Source organism: Planococcus citri, chromosome 1 (genome assembly GCF_950023065.1).
Source record: "Planococcus citri chromosome 1, ihPlaCitr1.1, whole genome shotgun sequence".
Classification (NCBI taxonomy): domain Eukaryota; kingdom Metazoa; phylum Arthropoda; class Insecta; order Hemiptera; family Pseudococcidae; genus Planococcus; species Planococcus citri.
Genome location: NC_088677.1, coordinates 30,501,034 through 30,517,030, shown reverse-complemented (window position 1 = coordinate 30,517,030; position 15,997 = coordinate 30,501,034). Strand labels below are relative to the sequence as shown.

The 15,997-nt window shown below is 33.5% G+C and overlaps 1 protein-coding gene across 4 annotated transcripts in view; it reads right to left on the bottom strand.

Moving 5' to 3' along the window:
- The window catches only part of LOC135831296 (pleckstrin homology-like domain family B member 1), a 113,555-nt gene that overhangs the window by 73,612 nt on the left and 23,946 nt on the right, over positions 1-15,997 (bottom strand). For all 4 annotated transcript variants that reach the window (XM_065343675.1, XM_065343677.1, XM_065343678.1 and 1 more), the window contains exon 2: positions 9,511-9,580. The gene's annotated coding sequence lies outside the window, so the exon portion shown is untranslated. The remainder of the gene's footprint in view (positions 1-9,510; positions 9,581-15,997) is intronic.

Here is a 15,997-nt window from a genome sequence, read left to right as displayed (position 1 = left end):
CGAGAGTACGAGAAGACTTGCCATAACCATACCATGCCATAAGGTTCCAGTTCGAAATTCTCATTTTTTTCTCTCTCTTTATAGTTTAATGAGTCGGCGATCTGTTTGTAAGTATCTTCGAATAGTTGAAGATTTTTATGGGGTATTTCGTAATTGCCCTGCGATATCGTGTTAATGCCCTGATAGAGATGTAATCTGGAAATTATTAAAACACGCGATTCGCGATCGACTGATTAAACAACGATGGTGGTGGTGATGATGATGATGACGATATAGTCAAAACTCTACACAGAATTAGCCAGTTTCGCAAGAAAATTATTTGTGTATTATTTGCATGTATAGGGTGCTTCGTGAAAGATTCCAGATGAACTTTGACAGCATCTATAAGATTGCGAGAAATATACTGAGAATTTAACGAGTCGTTTCCGTTGCTAAAATTATTAACAAATTGAGGAAATTGACCAGGATTGTTTCCAAAAATCAAAAAACACAAATGAATTTCAATTTTTTTTTTAAATTTAGGCGAAATTAAGAAGAAAACGATGAGAGGAAGGGGAGTTGAAAAAATAATAAAAATCATCCTTTCGCTATCCAATATCAAATTTGAGTTTTTTTTTTGAAAATTCATTACGTCAAGCTTGCAATTTTTTCGCCAGAATAGACATCTCTCAAAATTGGCAACCTCATTTCATGACAATAATTCAACGATATAAAAAAAATTCAAGGCGAGTCGCGAAAAAAATGATACAGCAAAACACATAAATCTATCCACGTCTAGACAACCGAGATAAATAAATCAGATACGAGAACGAAACACAATTTTCCAATTTTTCACGACAAACACCAAATCAACTCTGATTTTTCCTCGATTACACGACTCTCCAACCAGGAAGGTGATTTTGCGTAAAAAATTTCGCAAACGAAATCCAATAAGTGGGTGGCATCGAGAGGAAAAAACTGCTTCAGTTTGTACTCGTAACATCTCGAAGCGATCGAACACTTATAGACAGACATATTGAACTTGGACACATTGATCAAACAGCCTATGGTGTTATAACTCGATTAACACGTCATAATCACGTTAATTCTAAATTGCGTCATGATTCACAATTTACACAGAATTGCCGAAGGTTACGCTTGTATAATTATCGAATACCAGACGAAAAAATTGGTAAACATTGAGAAAATAAGGTTAATTTTACACAAAACACGATTCCTTTCTTTCTTTCTTTTTTCACTATGTACTGTGTACGTACTTGTATCTTGTCTATTCGCTCGACTACAAAAGTAACTTTTGCCTGTTTACCTATGTGTAAGATATAAAAATACGCCTGGTGTACTAACGATTAACAAAACGACAAGATAAAATTTTGATGGCCATATGACACATGTGAAAAGAGTATAATTTATTAAATAAACCGTCTTAGTCCAAAAATAACCTTCTCAGAGATCATAAACGACGTTTCGAACTTACACATGTACGTCATTTAGCACCTCTCTAAAAACTACTCTTTTTAAAAATACACATCTCGGGGCACATCTTTTCAAAATCTATACATTAACTAAATCGTGTAACTAGATGACTGTATACTCGTAAGATTCCTCGTTTTACTTCTTGATACAAACAAAGTATACATATACTTCACAGTGGTACAAACTAACACAGGGTGTTTCATCATCAAATACCTGTCTTATTTCGGATCTAAGAGGAGTATACCCTTGAATAAGAAAAGTAAATTTTCTGTAAGGGCGAATTGCCCTTGCCCATCTTAAAATTTGAATAAAACCAATTTTTCGATCACGAAAATGAAAAGTTCTGCGACAAAACTGCAACTTGACAGCTAAAGGGAAGATGAGGTGACGTGAATTTTGAATTTAAATTTAAATTTTCAGATAGAATTTTAATTTGCAAAGAATTGTAAGAAGCGAAAAATGAATTGCCAGATGACGTATAAAAAAGGTCATACATATTCGTTTGTCACTTATAGTGCAATTCAATTTGTCATAAAAAAATCATGATCGTCGTGGAGTAAATTTCACACATGACACCCATTAAAATGAGTGATCATGATCTGTTCTATTTTAATTTTTCATTGCCATTTCAATTTTTTTTTGTAATTAGTATATCTTGACGATTTTTAAGAAAATTTATGATAGAAAAATATGTACATAAAACAAGTTTTCTCTTAAAGCAAAACTTTTAAATCTTGAATAAATATTTTCGATTTCTACAATATAGGGAAAAATTGACAGACGCACGAAAAAAAGTAACTAGGTACTTGAAAATTGACCTACTTTTCATCATGACAAGAATTTGAAATAAAATTTCATCACCTGGAAATTTTTAAAATGTCGTCTCATTAAATTTTTTCAGATCTCCCGAAGGAAAAATCAAATGTCCCAAAATACAGCATTTCTCTATTTTATTTTTTTTTGACAACTTCGACAGCCCAAATTGAAATGAAAGCGATAAAAAATCTGAGGAGAGGAGGGGGGTTGATCTTGAGGAAAATTCATTTTGGAATTAGAGCTAAGTTTAAGGGTTACAAAAGTCACATTAGATCACATTAGAATTACTGATTAAGTGATTGCTTTCTAACCTCAAAATTGAGTAAAATGCAAAAATTTTTCTGTTAAAATCAAATTCTGGACAAAAAAGCTGAGAATTTTTTTTGGAAACATGACAATGTCTTACTTTCACTTTCAAATTCCACGACAAGATTTCGACATTTTCAAACTTATGTAAGTGAAGAAAAATTTTCATTTTTCAGGGCTTTCAATTTTCTTTTTTTCATATTACCTAGATTTTTAAAATTTTGCGAGAATTTTGAAGTTGAAAAGGAATGCCAAAGAATCTCTTACTTTCATTTTCAAATTCTAATAAAAGATTTCGACATTTTCAAACATTTGGTCACTTACATTTGAATTTTTTCATTCAACTAGAATTAATTTGTTTTCAAGCGAAAATTTCGTTGAGCAGTTTCAACTGAATTTTTTCTAAATCTCAAACTCAATTTTTTTTAAAATTGACCCCCCCCCCCCGCCGCCTCCTTCGCAACACATACCATATCGCGTTTCAATTTAATTGTGATATAAACAATTTTGCTAGGAACTATCGAGGTTGTTGAAAAAATACATTTTCTTTCATAGATTCTAAAAAATTTGAGGTCGAAGAAAACTTAAAAACTGTTCAAGGGACAGAATTTCATAACAAATGCTCGTCACCTTAACCTTTTATTTTCGTCTGTATCCTTAAATTTTGGCATTAGAAATCCACATAATTATTTTGAAGAAGTACATGATTTTCAAAGAATGACTCGAATTAAATTTCTTTCTCAAATACTCAAACACTCATCTAATTTTCTTATTTTCCACTTCGATTTTTCACTTAAAAATTTAGGAAATTAATTAGCTGAACTACTCCAAGAAAAAACGTCGAAAACTCTCTAAATTTTCATGATTGCAAGTGACTTCATATTATAAAATATCTCAAATATAATTTCATCTAATAAATTTTACTCTGAAACTTTTTAAATGATTTTTTGAATTGTGTCTGACGAATTTTTGATCTGTTTTTTCATTAAGTGGGCATCCGCATAAAAATGATATGTATTTCGTTTTCTTTTTTGACCTTTACCCTCCATTTTGAGGATATTTTTTCAATCAGTAACTTACTTTTAGAAAATTTTCCAATATCTCAAAAACTTCAATTTTTGGAGTTTTCTTTTTTTTACTTTTCTAAATTATTTTTTTCGGCTTTTAAAATTTTTAGTCCTTTTTGATTGTTTTTTTCAATCAATATTAGGTTTTTCAAACTTTTTAAAAAGGTTTTGTGATTTTAGCGGTGGCATCTTCTATGTAAGGTACTGAACTAATTTACCTAGGTTTAACTTTGGAAGCACATAAATTATTGAATTAATCAAATTGATTGTAAAGTAAGTGTCTGTTTCTTTAAAATGATAATTAAGTCTTTGAAAAAATCGAAAAATACCTCAATTCCTCCAAAAATTTTTTGACATAACGAACATCGCAATAACTTTTGTTTCTTTCTCTCTCTCTCTCTGTATTAATATGAAAGTTGAACAAAATGTCAAAATTCTTACATCTTAAAATTTCAAAATAGACAGTTCACAAAAATAAAATTCCATTTCGCAAACCTGATTTCGATCATATCCAAATCCAAACCGTTACAAACGTGTAATAGGACACCCCGAACAAAAACGTCCATCATTAGCCAAATATTTGCACAAAAATATTCTCGTACTCGTACATAAAGATGCGATCGAATATACATAAGTACGTCATTATTTAACACATTAATCGTAAAATTGCGCTAGTTAAAAACACCAGCCCTGACGGCCATTGCACTTACGAGTATTTTTCATGAAATTCGCGTGTTCGTCAAATTATTACCACGAGTATTTCGTGGAATCTACGTACTATTAAAAACGTAACTAGATTTCTTAACTTATTACCGAGTCGATGGTGTGATTTACACTCACGTACGATATGGAAAAAAAAGCACGAGTCTACGTACATTTACGACTATGATCTCGTAATTGATGATGATGATGTGCTCGGCTAAAATACACTCTTAACAGTATCGTATTTCAAACTAACACTCCGGTTTCGGGTACCAACGTACCATCAACCATCACCATCGCAACTCTTGAACATTACGAGTTTATTAAATAAGTATACGATTCGCGTTTACGTAATCTTCAACTTCGTTCCTTTCCTACACAAATACTGCTTACGCTCCGCACTCGTACACGTAAAAAAAAATTATGCACATTTCACGTGGTAAAATCTGGTTTAAATTTTCGCGCTAATAAGCTCAACACGAGTATTTGGTTAGGCCACTGCACCGTTGCCTTTGCCATCGTCGTCTTCGCGCTTATTGATTATCGAATACGCGGTATTAATTATTCGCAATTAAGTAAGTCATTCGGAAAGTGATTTTGTACATTTTGGTTTGTTTTTTCTTCTCATTCTTTTTATTTTTTTTTGTGTCAACTGAACCGCCATCCCATCATAGCTACTTCTTCGCCGCCGGTATTTCCGTTAAATATACGGTTGCGCCCAGGCCCAGATACTTACATAGGCAGTAGGTCGAAATAATTTACAGCTTTCTAAACCATCTATGAGCCGACTACCATTGTAATTTTGTCATGTTTGTGTTTCGAAAAAGTAACATTTGTTTCTTAAAAAAGCGTTCGTCCGGATACACGTGGGTTTTTGATAGTATCATTGAACTCGAAATCGAAATGTTCACAAATTCGTACGATATTCAGTTCTATTTCATATATGTACGTTCCTTTAAGACATAATTTTTGATCACTTTTGCTTTATAAGGTACTGGTCCGAATAAATATTATGTATTTATAACTCGAGACCATTTGGCGATAATTTACTAAATTATAGGTACTATTTATAGAATGCCTTTTGACTATAGCTTGATATCGATAGAGAAATTAGAAAAAAGGTGAGGCCAACGAAGTTAAAAATCAGCTCATACGAATGATGTAAGTAAGTTTGAAACGTCTTCGATATTTGTTTTGCCAAAAAAGTAAAAAAATCGTCTACTAGGTCAACAGTGACCGGATCAATTATCATCTCGAAGGGAGAATGTACCTCATCCTCATAATTATTTTGTTTTGTTGAAAGAGGAGCTAAGTTTCAAAAAGTGTGTTCGAGCCATGAGGGGGGGGGGCTGACTTGAGATATCTTGCTTTTCAATTTCACTCTCAAACTTTCAATACAGACTCACTATGTCCAGGGTTCGTGCTGATTTTTTTTCGAAAAAAAGTATTTGTAATCGCAGTACATTTCGAACTGAAATGTTTAGTTTTCAAAATTTAAAAAGTTGGACTTTTTTGAAACTTTTTTTAATTAAAAAAAAAAAACGAGATTTTTTGACAACAACTTTTCGAAACAATATGAAAATTTTTTCAATTTCTGGCAGAAAAAGACAATTTTTGGCAAAAAGCAAGACTTTTACAAATTTAGCGAAATGAAAAGCTTTTTGGCAACTTCTGACATAAAAGTGAGACTTTTGGATAACTTTAGGAAAAAATGAGATTTTTTGGAATTTTTTGCAAAATAACAACAATTTTTCGCCATTTTGATAAAAAGCAAAAAATGTTGTCAATTTCTGGAAACGCGAGAATTTTTGTCATTTTTTGACAAAATACAAGGCTTCGAAAATTTTAGTACAAATTAGAACTTTTTGAAAATTTTTGGGGGAAAAGCGAGTCTTTTGAATAATTTATGACGAAAGAAATTAAAAAGTGAAAATTTCGGGGTAAAAGCAACACTTTGACAATTTAAACAAAAATTGCACCTAATATTTTTTTGCAATTTCTGTGCAAAAATGCGAGATTTGGACAATTTTTGTATTTTTTTGCAAAAAACCAACACTTTTTAGCCAGTTTGCTGAAAAAGCAAACATTTTTGAATACCTAAGCAAGAATTTGAAAAAAGTGAGTTTTTTTGAAAATAACTACGTACAATTACGAAAAAATGTATGAATGGAAGAATTTATACAGGAACATTTTAAACGAAAGGTCGAGGTGATCATGTAGATTATTTTTACCAGGTTAGCAACTTAATTTTCTTTCAGATCATTCTAGAAAAATACAGAGACAGATGAAGAATTAAAAAATTCTCGCATTTAATTGAATTAATCTCTTCTAAACACAAGTCAAAGTATTAAAAGCAATGTAAATTACAAAAAAAAAAAAATCGATGAAGTTTCGGTAAAATTTGGCAAAAATTACACAAAACTTATTAAAAACTTGTTAAAATAATATGAAGTTCTGTAAATTTTCATAAAATTTAGCAAAAACCTGATAAAATATTGTCGAGACGATTCTTTAAAAAAAATTCAATACCTAAAAATCAGCAAAAACTGATGAAATTTTAATAAAATTGCACAAAAACTGCATAAAAAGTGTTGAAAACATAACAAAATGGCGCAGAGATATAAAAGAAAGTTCTAAAATCAATGGAAATTACACACCATAAACTGGTAAAATTACAGTAAAATTTGACAAAATTTGGTAAAAATTGTAAAAAATGTTTTAAGAGTCATGTTAAAATGGTATAAAAATATCGAATTACTGAAAACTATCCAAAAAACTAGGAAAAAGTACCAAAATATCGTCAAAATGAGCTAAAAACATGAATAACGTATTAAAATTACTGCGAATCAACAAAAAATAACGAAACATGAGTAAAATTTAATAAAAATTGTATGAAAAGCGTTGATATAAAAATACGAAAAAAAAACTTTAAAATCGATAAAAATTTCCAAAAAGTATAACGAAATTAATACAGTAAAATTTGACTAAATTTAGCAAAAGTTGTAAGAAACATTGTTGAAATCTTTTCTTAACACAAGTAAAAAGCATTAAAATCACTGCACTTTAATCCCCAAGAATTGATGAAATTGTAGTAAGTATTAGATGAATGTTGTATAAAATTTAATAGAAACCTATTAAAATAATATAAAATGACAAAAAAAACTACAAAGTAGATGAAAATTTCCAGAAAGTAAACCAATTACAGTAAAATTTTATAAAATTGCATAAAATTGCATAAAATATTGTTAAAACGACGAAAATGTACGAAAAAAATAATGGAATTTCAGTAAAATGGTCGAACTGTTTTCTTTGGTGTAATTTTCAACATTCTTGAGAACCACCACCTCCTCCCTCCCCTTTCTTCAAAAAAACAATCAAACCACAACAGCTGAACATTTTGGGCGAATTTCGACCAAATTCAAATTCACGATCGAGGCCATCAATAATTTCACTATGTTACTAGGCTGAGCTTAGATCGATGTAGTATAATCTTGTATCGACCTAACCTTCAACATCGTGCCACTTTTATCACTAATCCAAAACTCGAATCGTTGATTTTTGGCACCCACGTTCCACGTTCTACGGTCTATCGTATAGTCGAGTCGTGCAACAGGAAGAAGGTAAGTATAGAAAAAAAATCATACCAAAACCAGGCGAACACGTATTCACATGGCATACATATACCAATAGCTAAGGTACAGAGTAAAACAATTCGTATGTTTGGTGGGTAAGGTAAGCTAACATAAGTAATCAGTATCAGAGTTGATCATCATCATCATTATCATCATCACGAGTACGCAGGCACCGGATAAAAGAACATTTCTTATACGATTGGTAAACTTGGGCTTGAGCTTGGGCTGGTATAGGTAGAGGTACGTACTATGACTTAGGTGCATACAGAAGAACGGACGTGATTACAACCGTAACGAACTATTTGCATCGTTAAATACGCCACGGTACCTACTGTACCTAGATCGGTATAATTTAGTCGTGTATCTCGGCAACTGTACAATGCAATATTTCCCAAGTAATATCTATACGCACATATGCAGATCGCGCATTCAACCATCGTCAACGCTGACGACAGCAATTATCGTGCGAACGTTTTCCAGAGAGACAAACACAGAGCTCGAGCTCGATCTGTCGCAGACTCACGTCAGCAATAAACTCATCAACTTTATAATAAAAATCACTTCCGAAAAACCTAATTTTATTGCTCGTCGCGTTTTTCTATTTTCTTTGTACTATTTTTAATGTAGCTGTTGTACTCGAATCTTATCTACTCCGCCACCTCCTCCTTCACTTTGCACTTGTAGAGTACCGAGAGTAGAAGAGTAGTACACGAAATGCGCACAGGATTATTCCACGCGTTTCGTTGGTTTCGTATTCGTAGTAACAGTAATGATAACCTTTGAACTATTCGTTCAGGGTCATCGATCCCATCTGTATTTTCCAGCATTGCAACAATATTATTATCGTAAGTACGTCTACGTAGACGTACGAATGAGAATAAGAACTGAAAACCGAGATTGACAAAAATAAAAGAGAGAGAGAGAGAGAGAGATGCGGCGATATTTTCCACTCGGTGACGACAAAAGAGATGGATCTCCTCGTTTTAGACCGTAAATTTATCGATGTTTGTTGTCATAAATTGATGAAATCATGTGTGAGCGACCAAAGAACATCTAGATGAACGTTACAGAGATCACTGATATTCGAAATGTTTATTGAAACAAATTCAAAAATCTTACTCTTTCATCCTATATTAATTTGGAAATATGCCAACTAAATTATCGTCAAGATTTTAGCAAAATCTTAAATAATTTGAAAAACGACTCGATTTTTCAAAAATTTTAAAATCTCAACTTGTAGATCGATTTTAATCAAGATTTCGACAGAACATTTTACAGTGATATTAAGCTAATTTCTACTTGTGATTTCAATACCTATGTACATATTTTCAAGCAGAAATCAACCGGTGGTACTACTGGTGCTACATCTATGAGCTTTTATTGATGGGAAAATCCCAATTCTAGATTATAGAGCATTCTACTTGACTAGGTATTAAAAATGTAAAAATATTAATATACGTTTACGTAATAATTACATAGTAGTCTAGCAGATTTGAAAAAAATGGAGAACTCACCTCATATGACGTAAAATATTTTTCAACGTCAGCTTCAAAAATACAGCGTTTCAATAACAGTCAATGAACACTAAAAAAAAGACAGAAAAAAAATACATTAAAATCAAGTTGTACAAAATATTAAAATATATGCTTAAATAATAATAATAGTCAAGTTTTCAGATCATAAGTATAAGAAGGTAAGGTACATAGAGCAGAATTTGCAATCGTAAAAAATACCTGCGTTTTTATGTAAATCCCCTTGCCTCGCCATTTCTACCTATTCCAGAATTGCTCCACAAAAAACGTTTGAACGAAAATATTTCTTTGATATCACATTTAGATTCACAATTATTTATCATCTATCAAGAATATTCATTTTGGGGAAATTCTTATCGCTCAAATTTGAAAATATACTACCTTACCTACCTATAGTACTCAAAAATGCAGAATGATTACCAAAGAAGGGATTCTTGAACTGGACAAAGCTAAATCGAAAGAGCATGCAAAAATACATCACTAGCTGAATTTCAGAAGCTAAAACGAATTTTTCGATTTTTGAAGAATTTTTGAAAATCTTTGAATGAAAAATGAAAAAAATCAAAATTTTACCAAATTGACCTAGAAAGCTGAAATTTGGCATATATCCTATTTTCGACCCATTAAATCGATTGGAAACGGTTTCAAACCGTTTTGAGCAGTTCTGGAGTCTCCAGCAGATTTTTTAAAATTGAAATTTCTACAAAACTTTACCAAGCGAAGTTGGAAAATCAAACTTTACTTCCATATATTCATTTCAACATGATGATGATGAGTCGATTGGGAGGTGATTTCAAGCTGTTTTGGAGCCTTCAGCCAGAAACCAAAAATTCCTGATTTTCAAAAAAAAACACACAAAAATTGACTTTAGCAAATACAAAGGCGATTGGTGCTTCTGCTTATATTAGTGATCCACTTGGCCTATACTGGAGATGATTTGAAGTCGTTTTGGAGTCTCTAGGAATTTTTAATTAATTCCAGTTTCCCAAAAAATGTTACAAAATCTGTCGAAATGAATTTTGTCACCTACAAATTACAATGTTTGGATGAATCACTCACAAGTTGTAATGTCTGGAGGCTTCGGAACTTCTCAAAACAGTTCGAAACCATTTCCAATCGATTTTAAGGGGTCAAAAATAAGGTTTTTACCAAATTTCTGCTTTATAGGTCAATCTGCTAAAATCTTAATTATTTTATCTATTTTTTACCCAAATTTGATTTTCAAAAATTCACCAATAACTGAAGAATGAACGTCAGCATTTCAAATTTTGGCTGATGATGTATTTTAGCACTTTTTTTAATTCAGCTTTGTCCGCTTCAAAAATCATTTTTCAAGTGAGTACTTAACATCTTTTTAAAAAAATAATTTCTCCCTTCCAGTATGAGTCTTCTCACCCCCCCCCTGTTTTTCTTCACTTTCAGTATACATTGAAATTATACCGAATTTCTTTAAAATATTTTCAGCAAGAATTACACGAAATTGTGCTAAAACACTAGATGACATGACACATCAAGACTGCAAAAGCACAATTTCGTATCATTTTTGCTGATCCTAAATAACCTGAGGTCGTTCAACCGTGATTTCTCAAAACTTTTCAAAAACTGTTTTCAGGGACGATTTTCCCGCCTCAAGTATTTCGAACTTCAAAGGAAGAAAACAAATATTATCAAAACGACGTATCTCAAAATTATCCACTTTGGGGTCTATTTTCAAATTTTTCTCAATAACCTCTGCAGATCACCGGATTGCAAATGAAAATGATGAAAATTAGGAGATTTTTAATAGTGAACATAATTTGACACTCTTTCCTCCTCCTCTCTTTTGCCCCCAAAAATCTCAAAATATAAGTGCCTAATGCCACGAGAGAATCCGCCAACGAATGACGATAATTCATCAAGATTACTCAATACGTACTTCGAACACTTTCGCAATCGCAATCGAAGATCCTCCACAAGAGGAACTCGCTGCCAAACCCATCCGTTGGTAAAACATATCTACATCAAAGGGGGAAAAAAATCTATACCGTTGTAACTAGACATTTTACGACCCTTTTAGGACGGACGTAAAACCTTGAACCATTTTCACAATTCATTAGACGATCATCATCAGTCGGGTAGCGCACGTTTTTCTCCTAAAAACACCACTCTCAGCCTATCTCACTAAATCATATGTGATATGGTCGTTTAAGAAGTTGAAACACGATGCCGATCCCGATGGCGATATCTTGCGCGGCGGCCGCCAAACGCCGAGCCATCATCATAGATGGCGAATGGCTACCGTTTCGGAAGTTTTTTCAACCGTAATAGATCTGGTTTTTAATTAACGCGTCATTTTCCAACCGGCGAGTATAATATTTCAATTCTATAAGACTATTAGGCGATTTCCGTAATTCGCGAACGTTCACCTCGTTCGTCGAGCGAGAAATTATTCTAAAATATACTCGACTTTAGTGGAAAGAAACCTCAGTCTGACATCTATGGTAATGATTTTTCACAGAATGTAACGTTACAAGGTCGCAGATCGGAGCACTTTGCTGACTGCGAGTATGAGTCAATCCTGCAGGTAAGGAATGAATCCTCCGGTGCGTAAAAATCATACGATGTAAGTTCGTTGTTTGGAGCAAACGAAGCGCACCTACACGACACAGCACAGGGCTTGGACTGGAGTCGACAAAGCAAAAATAATACGTAATTCGTAAATGTCGCATCGTCGGTCGTCATTAGTTCGGTTCCATTGGCATTGGCAGGCCAAATGCCAGCCAAGCTGCGTGTGCGGACACACAGAACGTAAATACGAAGAAAATTATTATTAAATGAGTTTCCAGTAAGTTCACCGAATGTATGAACGAACAACGGTGATGGTCGTACGAGGTACAATGAACTATATCGCAGGAGAGCTAGCCTGTATTTTTTTTTCGACTCTGGAACGCGCGCCAAATTAAAAATAGATGCAGCTGACCGCCTGCATGAATGAAACATCTGGTTTTGGGTGTACGAGGCGCGGTATCACTGTACCATTGAACCGCAAACATCGCATCGTGGACGTGGACGAAGCAATTGCTGAGAAATCAAAACCTATAGTACGATACCAAGCTCGAGAGACAAGAGAGAGACATATTCGAGTTCAGTAATTCAAAACAAGCAAAATAATACCACTCACTCATACAGCATCGAATTTCCAATGAACGAAAAGCTTTGGATGCCTGGTGCATAACCGCACAATGCATCTAGCTGCAGCGAGTGTGTCTTAAAATAACCACGTGCTTCTCGTACAGGGATGATTTACCAAGTTTTTCAACCACAACGAGCTACATACGTCGCCAAGTCGTCGTAAACTGTACTTTTTTCGACTCCCTTCTCTCTTTCTCCCACAAGTAGTCGTAATCGTATATTCCAGCTCGTTTGTGTACAGTTTATCGTACCCAAAGTGTAAACAAGATTCTCAAAATGCACGTGTAGGTACGTTCAACTGCACACTCGTACCAGCGAACTTTATACTTCGATCGACTAATTATCGTTATAATAGTTACGTGAAGCGTTTGTTCAACTCAAAACGGTCCGATTACTCGAGCTTGCATACTCGAGCGGTTCATTTCTGCGTCGTTAATCGCTAGACCTTAACAGTGATGACTAATTAATAGGTAGAAATAAAAATGACCCTTCTTTAAAGTTTTTTCATTTCTAAAGATTTTGAGCAGAGGCGTGACGAATCGACGTGTCGTGGCGGGGGGGGGCTGAAATTTCCCAACTTTTCTCGCCATATTTTCCCAACTTTTTACTCCAGAACTCCCCCCCTTTCATCCATTCAACCATCCATCCCACCAAGATTTTTTTTCAGCTAATTGACCAGAGGTGGTTTGAACCATTTTTCAAAAAGGGAAGTTGGAAACAAAAAATATGTAAAATAAAAAAATTCGAATTTTTCCATCAATACGATTATGTTTTTGGAACTTCTCGAATTAATTTTTCGATTCTAGGAAATGTTTGAAAATTTGTCTAGTATAGAATTCATATCTGCCCGAGCGAACCGAGAGCGAAAGCCTATGAAAAATTGATAATTCGAAACGTAAATTAACATCATTTTTTATGCTAAAAGTTTGATTTTCATGGCTTCAAGATTTTCAAATTTTAAAAGTTTTCAGAAAGATTTTCAAAATTTTGAATTCTTGAGAAGTAAAACAGCATTATTTTTGATGTGAGGAGTCAATTTTTCTACCTTCGACTTCGGCCATCAAAAAAAAAAATGATGCAGCCCAAGCAAAGCGAGGACGAAAGCTGTGAAAATTGATAAATGAGATGTAAAAAAATATGTACTATTCCTGATAATGAAGGTAAAAACTTGGTTTTCATGACTTCAACATTTTTAGTTTTTAGATTCACATTATTCTTTAGAAGTAAAACAACATTATTTTTGAAGGGAAAAGTCAATATTTCTACAATCTTTTAATTTGGTTAAAAGAAAGGAAATCGATCTAGCCCGAGCTAAGCGAGGGCAAAAGATTTTGAAGATTTAAAATTCAAGGAGTAAAAGTCAATGGTTTTTGGTAATTTTTTGATTTTCCAACTAACGAAACTTCTTCCCAACTTTTCCCAAATTTTCTCAACTCACCCAATTTTCCCAAAAATTCTTAACGACGATTTTCTGTCGGGAGGGGGGCAACCCCCCTCCTCCACCTCCCGTTCAGCACGCTTCTGAGTTTGAGAGAAGAATTCGAAAATTTTCAGACAACTTGCATACAAATGATCATCGAAAAAAATTAGGTCTCTTCTTATTAAAATTCAGAGGATTACAGGAAAATTCATCGCGCGAAATTCACCGCGCGAAACTCACCGCGCGAAATTCATCGCGCGAAACTCATTGCAGGGTAAAATTAATCGCGAGGGAAAATTCATTGCGGAGGAAAATTCACCTTTGTACTAAATTGATCGCGAGGGAAAATTCATCGTGGAGGAAAATTCACCGTTGTACTAAATTGATCGCGAGGGAAAATTCATTGCAGAGGAAAATTCACCGCTGCACTAAATTGACCGCGAGGGAAAATTCATTGCGGAAGAAAATTTATTGTGGGGAAAAATTCATCGTAGTATAACGTATATCTTGGGCAACGAATGCAAAGTTGGTGTAATCTAATGAATAATAGAAATGTCCTCCACTTCCAACAACTTTAAGTGAGATTTCTTTTCCACCTGATTTAATTGAGACAGCTAAAGGTGATCGTTTTTTGCTGCATGAATCCGGTAACGATGACTCAGAGAGACTGTTAATGTTTGGCACCCATCAAATTTCATGTTAATAAAGTTGTAGAGAATTAAATTTCCAATTGACATAATGTCGTTAGTATTTTTCTAGAATGCTTAGTTTTTGAGTTTTTCTCAAACAACTAAAATTTCATTATAATGTGCAAATTCATTTTTCTGAAAAGTAATCAATTTAAAATTTTTATGTGTATGTATAATATGAAAACTGAAGTACATCTATTTGTATGTTGAACTTGAAAAAAGAACTCCCATCTTACGAATTAAAAAAAAAAAACTGGCATTGAATTGGACTAATTCGCGAATGGTAAATGAATGTAGCCCTCGAATAAATTTTGAAAATTTAGCCCAGCAGTGGCGAAATGGTTAAATTCAAATCCCCTGACAGTGAATTTTCCTCCGCGATGAGTTTTCTTCCGCAATGAATTTTCCCTCGCAATCAATTTAGTACAACGGTGAATTTTCCTCCGCAATGAATTTTCCCTCGCGATCAATTTAGTACAACGGTGAATTTTCCTCCGCGATGAATTTTCCCTCGCAATCAATTTAGTACAAAGGTGAATTTTCCTCCGCAATGAATTTTCCCTCGCGATTAATTTTACCCTGCAATGAGTTTCGCGCGGTGAATTTCGCGCAATGAATTTTCCTGTTACCAATTCAGAGGGATTCTTCAAAACGAGTTTCGTTAGTGAAAAATGTAATTCGATCGCAAAATTGAAAATCACAAATTAAATCACGATCGTGTTCATCAGTTACCCATAAAAACATTGCAAAAATCTAACCCATAGATACTTAATTTTCAATGAAAAGGGGAACGAGATTATACAGAAAATTAGTTTTTTAGTCGTAGAAGTGCATTTCAATTTTTCACCCCACCCCCCTCCTCCATGGCTACAAAAAAAATGCATTTTTCATTTCAAGTTTCTTGAAATCTCAAAATATCGCTTTTTGAAAAAATTGGACCAAATAATATGTAATTATATATTGTTTTTGAGACTCACGTCCATTGGGGACACTATGACTAAACGAGATAAAATGAGGCTAAGAACGAAGGTTTCCGAGATAGGTATGTACCAGTCCAAGTGACCATTCAATATTTTTACCAATTTATACAATTTTTGAACAATTTTGACAAACATGAAGCATCATATCCCCCTACAAAATTCAATTCAATGGAAAATTTTGTTTTACATGCTTTGAAATTGAAATAAAA